We start from the raw sequence: 15,265 nt of genomic DNA, 5'->3' as shown, positions 1-15,265 counted from the left end.
CCTCACAATGAATCTCATTACATGCTTTCCTACAACAGCTCCCAAAGTTTCCACTTGTCGTCAGATCTATGGCAAACAACCAAAAACACTGTTTATTAAAACACACTACAAAATAGCATGTCTTCACCTGTGTGGCAGGACAGATGGCAGTGCCAGAAGCAGAGGGTATGTAAAGCATGTCGGGGGGTGAGGGAGGGAATGCAGAAAACAGTGCAGTCGTTGTAGTAATGTGGTGTCTGATGTCCAAAAGGGCATGATTGTTGGCTTTCAAGCCAAGAGTGGACACATTTCTGAAATGCTTAAGTTTGTAAACTGTGTGCATGCCGTCATAGCTAAAGTATACTGTGCATGAAAAAATGGTGCTATCCAAAACCATCACTGAAGCAGCTGTGGTGCACTGTGGGCCATAGATGACAGGGATGAATGATGGCTGCAGAGATGTTTACAGGCAAATAGACATGCAACTGTTGAGTAATTGACTTCCCAGATGAAACAAGGGTCTACCAACAGTGTCTTCCCATTAGTCGTTCAGTGAATGTCGCTGCGTGTGGACCTCCACAGCAGGTACCTGGTACCTGCACCCACGCTGACTGCTGTTCATGGGTGACAAAGAGTGGAATTTGCATGCCATTACTGCGACTGGATGCTCACTGACTGACAAAAGGTAGCTTTTGGTGGTCATTGGTGTACAAGGCCTTGCAGCAATCATCGGAAGGGTCCAAGCTCGAGGAGGGAGCATTATGGTCTGGGGAATGTTTGTGTGGCATTCCCTGGATGATCTCATCATTCTGGAGGCACACTGGGTCAACACACTTCTGAATCTATCCTTGGTAACTGTGATCGTCCCTATGTGTGGTTTGTTTTATCCTCAGCACGATGGCCTCTACCAGAACAGTGCAGCGTGTACACAGCTTCCAGCGTATGTATGTGGTTTGAAGAGCACCAGATAAATTTACCATACTCCCCCACCTGGTCACCAAATTCCCCAGATTTAAACCCAATCAAGAATCTGTGGGACCACCTCAGTCTGTTCATGCAATACATCCTCAGCCGAGAAACCTATTACAGCTGACTACTGCACTGGGAGTTGACATGGGTCCACATACCTGTCGGTATCTTCCAGAAACTCTGTGACTCTCGTCCTGCATGTCCATGCTGAAAAAGGTGGTTATTTATGGTTTTGACAGTTGGTCATGTTAATGTGACTGGACTGTGTACATGTAAAAACATGAAAGAATTTTCAAAGTTAGTTGTAAATGGAAGTTCAGTATATTGGTTGTAAGTAAACAAATGTCAGATCTAGTTTGTGTCTATCAAAACTTTAGCGTATAGATAAACCTTTATTACATTTACTACTGTTGTTGTTGTTGTTGTTGTGGTCTTCAGTCCTGAGACTGGTTTGATGCAGCTCTCCGTGCTACTCTATCCTGTGCAAGCTGCTTCATCTCCCAATACTTACTGCAACCTACATCCTTTTGAATCTATTTAGTATATTCATCTCTTGGTCTCCGTCTATGATTTTTACCCTCCACGCTGCCGTCCAATACTAAATTGGTGATCCCTTGATGCCTCAGACATGTCCTACCAACCGATCCCTCCTTCTAGTCAAGTTGTGCCACAAACTTCTTTTCTCCCCAATCATATTCAATACTTCCTCATTAGTTACGTGATCTACCCATCTAATCTTCAACATTCTTCTGTAGCACCACATTTCGAAAGCTTCTATTCTCTTCTTGTCCAAACTATTTTTCGTCCATGTTTCACTTCCATACATGGCTACACTCCATAAAAACACTTTCAGAAATGACTTCGTGGCACTTAAATCTATACTCGATGTTAACAAATTTCTCTTCTTCAGAAAAGCTTTCCTTGCCATTGCCAGTCTAGATTTTATATCCTCTCTACTTCGACCATCATCAGTTATTTTGCTCCCCAAATAGCAAAACCTCTTTACTACTTTAAGTGTCTCATTTCCTAATCTAATTCCCTCAGCATCACCCGACTTAATTCGACTACGTTCCATTATCCCCGTTTCGCTTTAGTTGATGTTCATCTTATATCTTCCTTTCAAGACACAATCCATTCCGTTCAGCTGCTCTTCCAAGTCCTTTGCTGTCTCTGACAGAACTACAATGTCATTGGCAAACCTCAAAGTTTTTATTTCTTCTCCATGGATTTTAATACCTACTCCGAATTTTTCTTTTGTTTCCTTCACTGCTTGCTCAATATACAGATTGAATAACATCGGGGAGAGGCTAAAACCCTGTCTCACTCCCTTCCCAACCACTGCTTCCCTTTCATGTCCCTCGACTCTCATAACTGCCATTTGGTTTTTGTACAAATTGTAAAATAGCCTTTCACTCCCTATATTTTACCCCTGCCACCTTCAGAATTTGAAAGAGAGTATTCCAGTCAACATTGTCAAAAGCTTTCTCTAAGTCTACAAATGCTAGAAACGTATGTTTGCCTTTCCTTAATCTAGCTTCTAAGATAAGCCGTAGGGTCAGTATTGCCTCACATGTTCCAATACTTCTACGGAATCCAAACTGATCTTCCCCAAAGTCGGCTTCTACTACTTTGTCCATTCGTCTGTAAAGAATTTGCGTTAGTATTTTGCAGCTGTGGCTTATTAAACTGATAGTTCGGTAATTTTCACATCTGTCAACACCTGCTTTCTTTGGGATTGGGATTATTATATTCTTCTTTAAGTCTGAGGGTATTTCGCCTGTCTCATACATCTTGCTCACCAGATGGTAGAGTTTTGTCAGGACTGGCTCTCCCAAGGCCGTCAGTAGTTCTAATGGAATGTTGTCTACTCCCAGGGCCTTGTTTCGACTCAGGTCTTTCAGTGTTCTATCAAACTCTTCACGCAGTATCATATCTCCCATTTCATCTTCATCTAAATTCTCTTCCATTTCCATAATATTGTCCTCAAGTACATCGCCCTTGTATAGACCCTCTATATACTCCACCTTTCTGCTTTCACTTCTTTGCTTAGAACTGGGTTTCCATCTGAGCTCTTGATATTCATACAAGTGGTTCTCTTTTCTCGAAAGGTCTCTTTAATTTTCCTGTAGGCAGTATCTATCTTACCCCTAGTGAGATATGCCTCTACATCCTTACATTTATCCTCTAGCCATCCCTGCTTAGCCATTTTTCACTTCCTGTCGATCTCATTTTTGAGACGTTTGTATTCCTTTTTGCCTGCTTCATTTACTGCATTTTTATATTTTCTCCTTTCATCAATTAAATTCAATATTTCTTCTGTTACCCAAGGATTTCTACTAGCCCTCGTCTTTTTACCTACTTGATCCTCGGCTGCCTTCACTACTTCATCCCTTTAAGCTACCCATTCTTCTTCTACTGTATTTCTTTCCCCCATTTCTGCCATTTGTTCCCTTACACTCTCCCTGAAACTCTGTAAAACCTCTGGTATTTTCAGTTTATCCAGGTCCCATCTCCTTAAATTCCCACATTCTTGCAGTTTCTTCAGTTTTAATCTACAGTTCATAACCAATAGATTGTGGTGAGAGTCCACATCTGCCCCTGGAAATGTCTTACAATTTAAAACCTTGTTCCTAAATCTCTGTCTTACCATTATATAATCTATCTGAAACCGGTCAGTATGTCCAGCTTCTTCCATGCGGCTTCCTCTTTCATTTCTTAGCCCCAATCCATATTCACCTACTATGTTTCCTTCTCTCCCTTTTCTTACTACCGAATTCCAGTCACCGATGACTATTAAATTTTCGTCTCCCTTCACTATCTGAATAATTTCTTTGATTTCATCATACATTTCTTCAATTTCTTCGTCATCTGCAGAGCTAGTTGGCATATAAACTTGTACTACTGTAGTAGGCGTGGGTTTCGTGTCTATCTTGGCCACAATAATGCGTTCACTATGCTGTTTGTAGTAGCTTACCCGCACTCCTATTTTTTTATTCATTATTAAACCTACTCGTGCATTACACCTATTTGATTTTGTATTTATAATCCTGTATTCGCCTGACCAAAAGTCTTGTTCTTCCTGCCACCGAACTTCACTAATTGCCACTATATCTAACTTTAACCTATTCATTTCCCTTTTTAAATTTTCTAACCCGCCCGGAGATCCGAATGGGGGACTATTTTACCTCCAGAATATTTTACCCAAGAGGACACCATCATCATTTAACCATACAGTAAAGCTGCATGCCCTTGGGAAAAATTATGGCTGTAGTTTCCCCTTGCTTTCAGCCGTTCGGAGTACCAGCACAGCAAGGCCGGTTCGGTTAGTGTTACAAGGCCAGATCAGTCAATCATCCAGACTGTTGCCCCTGCAACTACTGAAAAGGCTGCTGCCCCTCTTCAGCAACCACGCGTTTGTTTGGCCTCTCAACAGATACCCCTCCATTGTGGTTGCACCTACGGTACGGCTATCTGTATTGCTGAGGCACGCAAGCCTCCCCACCAACGGCAAGGTCCATGGTTCACGGGGGGGAAGTCATTTACTACTATATAAACTAAACATTTACTACTATATAAGCTAAACAAAGTAGCTACATCCACTCCCTGCAAACCACCTTGAGGTGCATGGCAAAAGGTACGTACCAGTTATTAGGGTCTCCTCCTGTTCCACTCGTGTATGGAGCATGGGAAGAATCGTTGTTTCAGTGCTTCTGTGCATGCAGTAATTATTCTAATCTTATCCTCACTATCCCTATGTGAGCAATACATAGGGAGTTGTAGTATATTCCTAGAGCAATCATTTAAAGCAGTTCATGAAACTTTGTGAATACTCTTTCTACAGATAATTTACGTTTATCTTCGAGAGTCTTCCAGTTCAGTCCTTCAGTATCTCTGTGACACTCTTCCACGGATTAAACGAACTTGTGGTGATTTGTGCTGCTCTTCTCTGTATATATTCCAGAATCCCTGTTAGTCCTCTCTGGTATAGGTCCCGTGCTTTTGAGCAATACTCTACAACCAGTCACATGAGTGATTTGTAAGTAATCTTCTTTGTAGATTGAGTGTACTTCCCCAGTATTCTTCCAATAAATCGAAGTCTACCACCTGCTTTATCTACATTGTAAAGCAGGTAAAATAATGAGGAAAGCTCAATTAAAACTGAAGTTTTCAAAACACAAAAGTATTTGCAGATCCAGGATTTGTGACATCAGTCTGTTACAGGATCTTAGAGCATATTCTGAGCTCAACGTAACTAGATGTCTTGAACAGAATTACAATCCAGCCAACCAGAATTCTGAGAACATGAATCATGCAAATGCAAATCACTTTTTCTTCACTTGAAATCCTTAAAGTCATGGAAGCAATGAGGTCAAGGCAATCAGTCAGATGCAGTTTTTCTTGTCCCCCTAAAAGCATTTGACGCATTATTATGCCAGTGCATATTAACAACATTATGGTCATATAGGGTTGTTGTTGTTGTTGTTGTTGTTGTTGTGGTCTTCAGTCCTGGGACTGGTTTGATGCACCTCTCCATGCCACTCTATCCTGTGCAAGCTTCTTCCTCTCCCAATACGTACTGCAGCCTACATCCTTCTGAATCTGTTTAGTGTATTCATCTTTTGGTCTCCCTCTACGATTTTTACCCTCCACACTGCCCTCCAATACTAAATTGGAGATCCCTTGACGCCTCAGAACATGCCCTACCAACCGATCCCTTCTTCTTGTCAAGTTGTATTTATGATTAATTGAGGATTGATTTGTAAGGAGGACACACCATGTTATCTTTGTCAAGAATCATTGACAGATATAGAAGTATCTTCAGGAGTGCACATAGGAAATGTGTTGGTACCCCTGCTGTCTCTGTAGTATCTTAATGATTTGCAGACAATATTAATAGTAGCCTCAGGCTTTTGCAGAAGATGGATTTATCTGTAATGAACTACTATGTGAAAATGTTGCACTAATATTTGGTCAGATCTTGACATCATTTTAATGGGTGCAGAGATTGGAAACTTACTTTAAATGTTCAGAAATATAAAACTGCACACTTTGCAAAATGCAAAACTGTATTATCCTGTGGCTGCACTGTATATAAATGAGTCATCATTGGAGTCAGACAGCTTATAGAAATATCTGGGTTTAACAGTTTGTAGTGCTATGAAGTGGAATGATCACATAGACTTAGTCATAGGTAAAGTTGGTGGCAGACTTGTGTTCGCTGGCAGGACACTGACGGAATACATACAGTTTAGAAGGTAGTTTTCTTACGGAACTACCTTGAAACTTGTCCTTGGATATTACTCAAGCATGTGGGACCCATTCCAAGTAGGACTAACAGGCAGCATGAATGGTGACAGGTTTGTTTGAGCCATGAGAAATTGTCATGGAGTTTGTGAGGGCTTGTTTATATTTTAAGTTACCTCATTGTGATCTTAAGCTCAGAGTAGTCTGTGAACCCCCAACTTGTTAAATATTCTTCTTATCTGTAGAATAACTTAATTTTTACTGCAGACCAGGACTTGGCAACTCTGATCTTTGAAGGCTTTTATTGCACCTTTAAATACAACATATATTATATGATACATATCTTGTTACAGGAGACAAATAACAAGTGTTTTTTTTCTTTTTTCCCCTGAATACATACATATATTCATTACTGATATAAACTTCTGGTCATTGGTATTCCTTGACAGCATGGCTGGTGCAGAGGATTCTTTGCCAGCTTTGACTACTTTGCCCATCAAGACTCCCAGTACGTCTTCAGCTCTTGTCTATCAGCATGCAGACCAGGCAGAATACCTCATGCAAATAATAAAATACACAAAACAGGACTTGTCCCCTAATAAATCATTGTACATAATAATTAAAACTTTATATGCTGAACAATTATCCTGGATAACAAAAATGCATATAATTCTACTAATAAAGCTTGTTCATTTATATTCAGAATTAATACAGGATGTAACTTCCACTCAGCGAAATTATTTATTTCCAAATTTTGGCTACAAAATATCTGGAAAAATCAGAGGCAGATGTTTTTAGATAGACACTCCCACAAATGCTTTCTTACAAAGTTGAAAGAACCACAGTTAAGTCAGGAGTCTAGATATATATCAGAGCCTCTGTACAAGGTGGAGTGTGGTAAATTGCTGATTTGGGAATGAAGTAAAAAAAAATATGAATACTTAGAAACTTAGATTTTTATTTTTCTCTTACTGGACAATAATGGATGTTTCTAATTACATGATTTGAACAGTGTATCTGGCAAATGTCTACCTTCACAATCCACACACTGCCACAGTCATTTTCTGAAATTCTCATGCACTCTTTCAAGCACGTCTTCTGGTATTCTTGCAATTTCAGCCTCAGTATTGTTCTGTAGGTCTTCCAGAGTGTTGGGACGGTTGCAATACACCTTTGACTTCAGGTAACCCCAAAGAAAAAAATTGCATGGGGCTAAGTCTGGCGATCGCGAGAGCCAGTTGAGATCTCCCATCCGAGAGATAAGCCTTCCAGGAAAAATTTGCCTCAAGAAATTCATGGTAATGCCTGTTGATTGTGCAGTGGCACCGTCTTGTTGAAACCAGGTATCCTGTAATTGCATTGCCACGAAAGCCGGTTGGAAAAACTCTTGCAGCATAGTTAAGTAAAGATCCAAATTCACTGTTACAGCACGGTGATTTTCCTGGAAAAAGTAAGGGCCAATGATGCCTACTCATGATAGGGTACACCACACAGTTACGCAGTCTGAGTGCAGTGGGGGTCTGGTGAATTTGCCTGGGGTTCGTGTCACTCCACTACTGCATATTCTGTTTGTTTGCACACCCACTGAGCTGAAAATGTGCCTCATCAGAAAAGAAAACATTTGCGTCACGGGGTACGGTTGCAGGGTCTGCAGCTCGTGGTCGTGCGGTAGCATTCTCGCTTCACGCGCCCGGGTTCGATTCCCGGCACGGTCGGGGATTTTCTCTGCCTCGTGATGACTGGGTGTTGTGTGCTGTCCTTAGGTTGGTTAGGTTTAAGTCATTCTAAGTTCTAGGGGACTGATGACCATAGCTGTTAAGTCCCATAGTGCTCAGAGCCATATGGTTGCAGGCAGGTCTTCATAATATGTTCTTCATGTTACATAATCCTGTACTGACAATTTCTGGACCATGCACATTTTATAAGGGTGAAAATTCAGTTTGTTATGAAGAATCTGGTGGAGAGAACATCTAGAAATGCCAAGAGCAAGTGTGTGTTTCCAAGCTGAGCATTTCAGAGGTTGCAGTACTGCTACTCTAACTCGTTTGACGCTTTGTGGTGTTGTAACACTTCTGCCAGGTCCTCTTTGTACAAATGACACATCCCCTGTTGTTGTGAATGCATTTACCCAATTTAAAATTGATTGCTGTGCAGGAACACGTCCACATGGGGGTACTGCAAATCGCAAACGAAAAGCACGCTGCACGGTTTTAATGATCAAGTGGGAATTGAATTACAGCAACTGAATACAAACCTCCCATTAGTCACTATAAACCACACCCACTCTCCCCTCTATTCAACCAACAGTGCCACTGCAATGTGAATTCTAAAAAAGCAATTTACTGTGCTCCACCCAGTGTATCATCCCTACCGGGACAGGATTGGACTAATTACCGTGGACACATCAGGATTTAAGCAGCTCATACTTCCTACTTTCCCACTGAATGAGACTTGAGGAGACCCTGTTATGTGGTAGTGTGGGAAGTATCCTCTGCCTTGCACTTCACAGTGGTTTGCAGAGTGTGGACGTGGATATAGATGAGTTTTAAGTAAATGTGTAGAATCACATAATGAATAAACACATGACAGGTAGCTCTTGGAATAAATTTTACAGCAAATCACTCCAAAAGTTTCCCTCGAATTCAGTATAAGATAATGTCTGTCTGCTCTAGTTACATGATTAAAAACACATATCTGTATGTTTCCGTGGTAAGACAATGGACCCACATTCAGGAGGAGAGTGGTTAAAATCCCTATTTAGGCTTCAGATTTATGTTTTATGTGTTTCCCCTAAATTATATGAGGCACATGCTAGAATGTTTTCTTTGCAAAGAACACAGTCATTGTTCTTCACTGTAAGTGTAAGCTCTGTCCCTAATAACCTCTTTCCTTCCACTATTAAAGATAGGCATCACATTTAAGATAGCAAGTAAATATGCCTAAGTCCATTGACTGATTTCTAATATAGATGTAGGGGGAGGTACAGCTGTCAACTCATATTCAGTATTAACATTTTAATTCGTATCCAGGGAATACCACAGCAGGCAGAGGAATTACCACTTTTGGGGTTTATAGTTTTTACACTAATGGCTGTTGGTGATGTTTACCAGAGTATACTTAGTTGTTCATTAAAAGCTATAATGTTTCCTGTTGCTGCAAAGAAATAATCAGTGAATTTGATGACTAGTGATTTCACTGTATTTTCATTTCTTCCACATCTGTTTCCTGGGAACTCAATGAAGTTTCCTCATTGTTTTGGTTTATTTTTACTTCAGTCTTCTTGTGTTTTATTTTTTGTATATAGTAGATGGGTCTGTTTTTCTTGGAACAGACCATAGGGAAAGGAGTGTCAACCTTTTTATCATTGCCTGTCATGTGAATTAGGTAGTGTTCTTCTTACTGCCACAAGGTAATTTAATCTCACATATTATTAATGCGCACTACCTGTTTCTGTTTAATTTTAATTTCATACGCTTTCGTTTTAGGGAAACCAGAACTCAAAAGTGCTGTAGGAATATGTTTTGGAAATAGGTAAATTTCCTTTTACAGTGTTTGTTTTATAATCTCTTTCCAGTGCTCTTTCTATATGCCCTTTGCAAACATTGTGATTCTGTAATTTGTTCTGTTTCTCATATACAGTTTTTTTTATGATCCAAATTTAATTTATCAGCATATTTTACTGTTGACATTTGATCAGATTTATGAGATGAACAATCACTTTGAGCATTATCGATTTTTTTTATATTTGTCTCATTTTAGATTTGTGAACAATCCTTTTCCTTAAAAAATGAATTAGTCTCTTTAGGACCTAAAAAATCTCCTAGTGTCAAAGGAACTCAAGGCTTTGTAACTCCTAAACTGACAAGTTACTATGTAACATGAATAGAATGAGAATCAATAGTTTGCAAATCTGAAAATGGTCATATGTGCAAAACTTTGGTGGTCTGGAGTGCTAAATAAAATCTGTTAATCCATTTTTAAGTCATTGCAAATAGTGACTCTCCATTCAGCCATTGTTGTGATGCAAAATATGAAAAATTAATTAACACAATGTTCATCATCTTGTTGGTCCTGGAACTTTATCAATTTTTGTATATAAAGCTCTTTTCATGTATTGGTTCTATAATGGCATGATATTAGTTTTTATCCACCTATGTGTATTCATTCAGCTCCAGCAATTTCCATACGATGCCTGTATAATTATAACATTTCTACTGACGGTCCATTTATCTTTTCAGTTTCCTCAATTTAGATCCTTGGTTCTGTGCAAGCCATAGTGTTTTGTTTTGGTAAACATCTCTTTTAGCTATCACTGTATTAAATCTGAAGCTCTGCTTCAAGAATTTACCTGATGAAAAACCAAGGGACAACAATGGAAATCAGTAGGACATGGTGGATACTGTTTTGACCTGACTGTTTCTTATGACAGCTATTGTTGCAGCTTGTGATATAATTTCAAAATTCATTATCTATTATAAAAGAAAAGTCAATTGTGCCTCATAGCAACAAACACCATATCCCTAACCTGAATTTATATCTGGTGAATTCCTTTTTCTTTCTTATATGTCAGCGTAAAATTGATTGCTGATTCCATATTGTACAGTGCACACAAGAAATTGATATTTTGAGTGTTTAAACCAATTTAATTCATCACCCCATATTTTGTTACCATGAATTGAGGATCTATACCAACCACAGGTCATAATAAGATAATGGGTCTCATGGGGTACCTACTAATTTAGCTAATTCCAGAATTGTATCACATTAACAAAGGAAGCTAATGCGCAAAATTATAATTCAATTAAATAACTGACTTGAAAAGGAACATATATTCAGCAAATTATGGAAGATGAAAGATCTTGCTTTACATGTAAAACTGCAACTCAAATGTATCAGCCAACATGACTAAAATATAAATTATAATACAAAATTTCGTTATGGAGGAAAGTGTGGGTGGTTAAGAATTGTTGAAGGAAACCTAAGTATGAATACAGTTAACAGGTTAAACTGGATGTAGATTGCAGTAGTTATTCAGAGAAGAGCCTTGCACAGATAGACTAGGATGGAGAGCTGCATCAAACCAGTCTTCAGACTGAAGGCCATAACAAGAACAACAAACATTAAATTTTCCATAACTTCAGAACTATTACAGTCTCACAATATCTAAGACCAGTTTTGGAATCAGCATTCATTTAAGATAAGACATTTTCCACATCAGTTCCCATTTGTTTTAAGTTTTGTAAAGTTTTCATTAATTTTATTTTACTAAATTGACAGGTAGTGGAATTAAATACGGCTGCTACACGTTAATATACATTCAAACAAATTTAATATGTGAAGGAAAAAGTCTTAATTTAATACTATTATATATTCAAATTGTGCTAGCTTCCAGGCATCTTAATTCTGTAATTAAATACTTCCTTGTACTTAATTGTGTGATCACACATCCCTTAAACTGGAAGGGAGAGGGATTCCTTAAAATAGATTTTAGAGAGCCACCAAGACAAAGTGCCATTTCATAGTGAATTGATGCTACAGTAGTCCATATAAATTGTAATACTTTCAAATTCTTCGCATGCCATCCAAACGTAAATTGGCAACATGTGCAATGTCAGTTGTTACTGTGAGCATCTTTTGTAAGTTATTTGTACTGTGAATAAATTATCTGACTTATCAGTGTTATCAATATCGTGGTGCATACTTACAAAACCTTGATAGCACCAATGAACTCAGGGAGCATAAACATAGAATTGACTGCAGCCTTTAAAATTCATCACTCAACATTGATGATATCCACAAGCTTGATTTGTTGCATGACTGAATGAGGATTCAGACATTATTTTTATTGGCCTCAGGCATAGGTAAGGTCACAATATTACCTCTTATCAGAAGCACTGAGATGCAACCATGTGGCATATTATGTGACCAAGTGAGGTATGATGCGTCAGTCATACCCATGTGTGAAAATCTTCTCTCCTGAGAAACTATCCATGCTGTGCAAGTAACATGTGCCACAGATGCTTCATCCAAGGCTTCTCAGATGCTCAAAGGGTTACATGATTTTCCCACAACTATGAGAAGTATTCTTAGTGATGTTCTTAATGGCACTTTAAAATGTATTTAAGGTTGTGGTCCAAACTGTCATTTGCACCCCAAATATAATTTCATGATGTTCATTACAAAGATCTTTCTTCAAACAGTCTTAATCTGAAGTGACATAACAGAATCTTGTTCTTGGCATAAAATAATATTTATCTGATAATTATTACCCAAAACATTTTATACTACCTGTGGCATTCCCCTCCATGACTACTACATAACAATTAACACTTCTCTTCCTAACATTGGTTTGCATCTTCTGCCCTTTACTATCAGCCTTCTTGACCAATTGATTTTTTATTTGTTCAGAGTTATTATACAGCGCAAATTGTTCAGTTGATATTTAGCTGGTCAAAATGAAGATACAGTTATATTTAGTATCGGGCGGGGGGAATAAAAAAATGAAAGTATTTAGATACATGTTCTTATAATCTAAGTTTATCAGTAACATGGTTGTTTGCTTCTGTCTTGGTAATTTGTGTCTGACATATGACTTCATTCTTCACTTAAAACTTCCAGGCTGATAGGCTGTGGCCGATATATAAAACTCTCCCCTGCCGACTGCAGGAGACAAAGCATCAGGGGAGAATGCATCGACCACGGCCTATCAGCCCAGAAGTTTTAAGTGAAGACAATACTGGCCGTGAAAGCCTACATTGTATGCTATGACTTCATTGTTTACAACTTGCCTAAGACACTTTGTAATCGGCATTTGTTCACCACTGACCCTATTTCTCATATTGTTCCTCAAAATATGAATATATATTTTATCAGCTAGCAACTCCTTTCTGATGTATTTAAATGAAGTTCATGGACTGTATGGAACCTTTGCTCCAAGCTCCTTTTGTCTGTAACATCAACATTTTTGAAGTGAGTATGTATTTCATTGATACACATGTTTGCAACACTAATCTCATGGTTCATACATGACCAGAGTGGTAAATCATCTGAACGTGTTGGGTTATTCGCATGCTTTTGTCCACAGTCTCCAAAGCATTGAAGCTTTTTGATATCTCTTGACTGAAGCTATCAGACTTATAGTGTCTCCTCGATATTTTTACTGTAATCCACTCCTCTGGCCTAGTCCTAGAATTACTGTGACAAATTACAGCTTGTGATTATGCTAATTCTTCATGTCCAGATGCCTAAGCAGCTCATATTTTCTAGATTAGCTGCAAATGATCCAATCTGCATGAAATAACTAACTACCCTTGATATCATATGATGCATTTTCTCTGTTAAGTTATTTAAATGTAAAGTTTCATTTGGAGAGTCTTAGTGATTTCAGACAATTCATAGAGAAAAATTATTATTGTTTATACTAGCTCCAATATACCAATGTCTAAGTTTGCTGATTAATGTTTTTTTTTTTTCCTTTTGTACGCAGCTTTAGGTGAGATTATTCCGTCATACTCACAGTGAAAATTTGAAAAATGAAGGAGGTGATGACAGGAACTGCAAAGGTAAAGGATGCTGTAGGAAGTGTAACAGTCAGTATAGATCCTCAGCAACATGTGAAATTTGAACAAAATTCATTTACAAAGACTGTCCCAAGGGATGTATATAACAGAGTGAAAAAGCATCTTTGGGATGGTGTGTCACCACTGTTTGTGCCTGAGGACAGAGAAGCACAAAGATCAGTCCAAAACTGACTGCTTATGAGTTTGTCTTTGTTGTCATTAATGAAAAACTCTAGTATCATTATCTTTCTGTGTAATGTTAGTGATTTAACTGCTGGCATAAAACATCTCCGTTTCTCATTAGGATGTAAAAGAATATAACAATAACATCTTGGTCTTCCATTGAATGAAACAGATAAATAATTAATTGTTGGCAAGAAATTATTTTTGTGCTGCATATGTTACTTTAGGTACATTGTTGTAATAACAGTAAGAGACTTTGCCTGCAATATACCCTTGAACAATTACTCCATAAATGAATTACTCCTCTCTCTCTCTCTCTCTCTCTCTCTCTCTCTCTCCCCCCCCCCCCCCCTTCCCTCCCCCCCTTCCCTCCCTTCCTTCCTCACCATCTCCCCCCCCCCTCCACCTTTTTGGTTTTTGACATAGTGGCATACAAGTAGTATAAAATGCTGTATTGGTAAAGATATGTCATCTGTGAACAGTAGCACATAAGAAAATATTTTGTGAATTGTAATTTCTGTGTAATCTATGAGACAGCATTTGACCAGCTTTTAGCTCTGCTGATGAAACCACTTATGAATTGTGACAATTGTGCACTAATACATGCAGTCTTTATTGGGCCCTTGACCCATGAAATACATCACTAACTGAAACTGAAGTTGTTTTCACCAACTGTGGGAAGAATAAAACGAATGTTAATGTACATGGTTTCTACATTTTAAAGTACAGCATTCCACAAATATTCATTTGTGTACCATATTTCTAAGATTTCGACTAAATTTTACTGAATAACAATGAGTGAGGTGGTGTACTGGTAAGAGACTAAGACTCATATTTAGGAGACTGGTGATCCAAATTCCAGTTCAGTCACCGAATTTTAGGTTTTCCATGATTTCCATAAATCACTTAAGGTGAGTACTGAGATGGTTCTCTTGAAAGACAATGTCCAATGTGCTATGCCTGAGCTTGAGTTCAATCTCTAATGACCTCACGATCGACAGAATGTTGAACTGTAATCTTCCTTTATTTAGAGAACTGTTGACCTGCCCCAGCTTCGCACAGCTAGCACTAATTTTCTACAGTTCGATGACTTTTTTAGAATAGCAATATTCTCTCTCTCTAACCGAGCCGTAGAGTTACAATTAAAATTACAGCACAAGTTACTGCCACCTTCAAGCTGCCCATCACCAGTGCCAGTCTAGAGCAGGGGTTCCCAAACCCAAACCTTTCCTCTCTTTGAATGCTGTTGGACTCCTGATACTTTAATGGAATAGTTAGTTTACTCTGAAGGTTAACAGTGTATTAAAGAATGAGAAAAACTTGTTTTATTC

General features: G+C 38.5%; 1 long non-coding RNA gene across 1 annotated transcript in view; it reads left to right on the top strand.

Annotated features, from left to right (window-relative positions):
- The window catches only part of LOC124605252, a 38,353-nt gene extending 23,716 nt beyond the window's left edge, over nt 1-14,637 (top strand). Inside the window, exon 2 of the long non-coding RNA XR_006978627.1 lies at nt 13,679-14,637. This is a non-coding gene — a long non-coding RNA (uncharacterized LOC124605252). The remainder of the gene's footprint in view (nt 1-13,678) is intronic.
- The last annotated feature ends 628 nt before the right edge of the window (nt 14,638-15,265 follow it).

Source organism: Schistocerca americana, chromosome 3 (genome assembly GCF_021461395.2).
Source record: "Schistocerca americana isolate TAMUIC-IGC-003095 chromosome 3, iqSchAmer2.1, whole genome shotgun sequence".
NCBI classification, from domain to species: Eukaryota; Metazoa; Arthropoda; class Insecta; order Orthoptera; family Acrididae; genus Schistocerca; species Schistocerca americana.
Note: the sequence above shows the minus strand (reverse complement) of the source record. Positions and strands in the feature narration are given on the sequence as shown.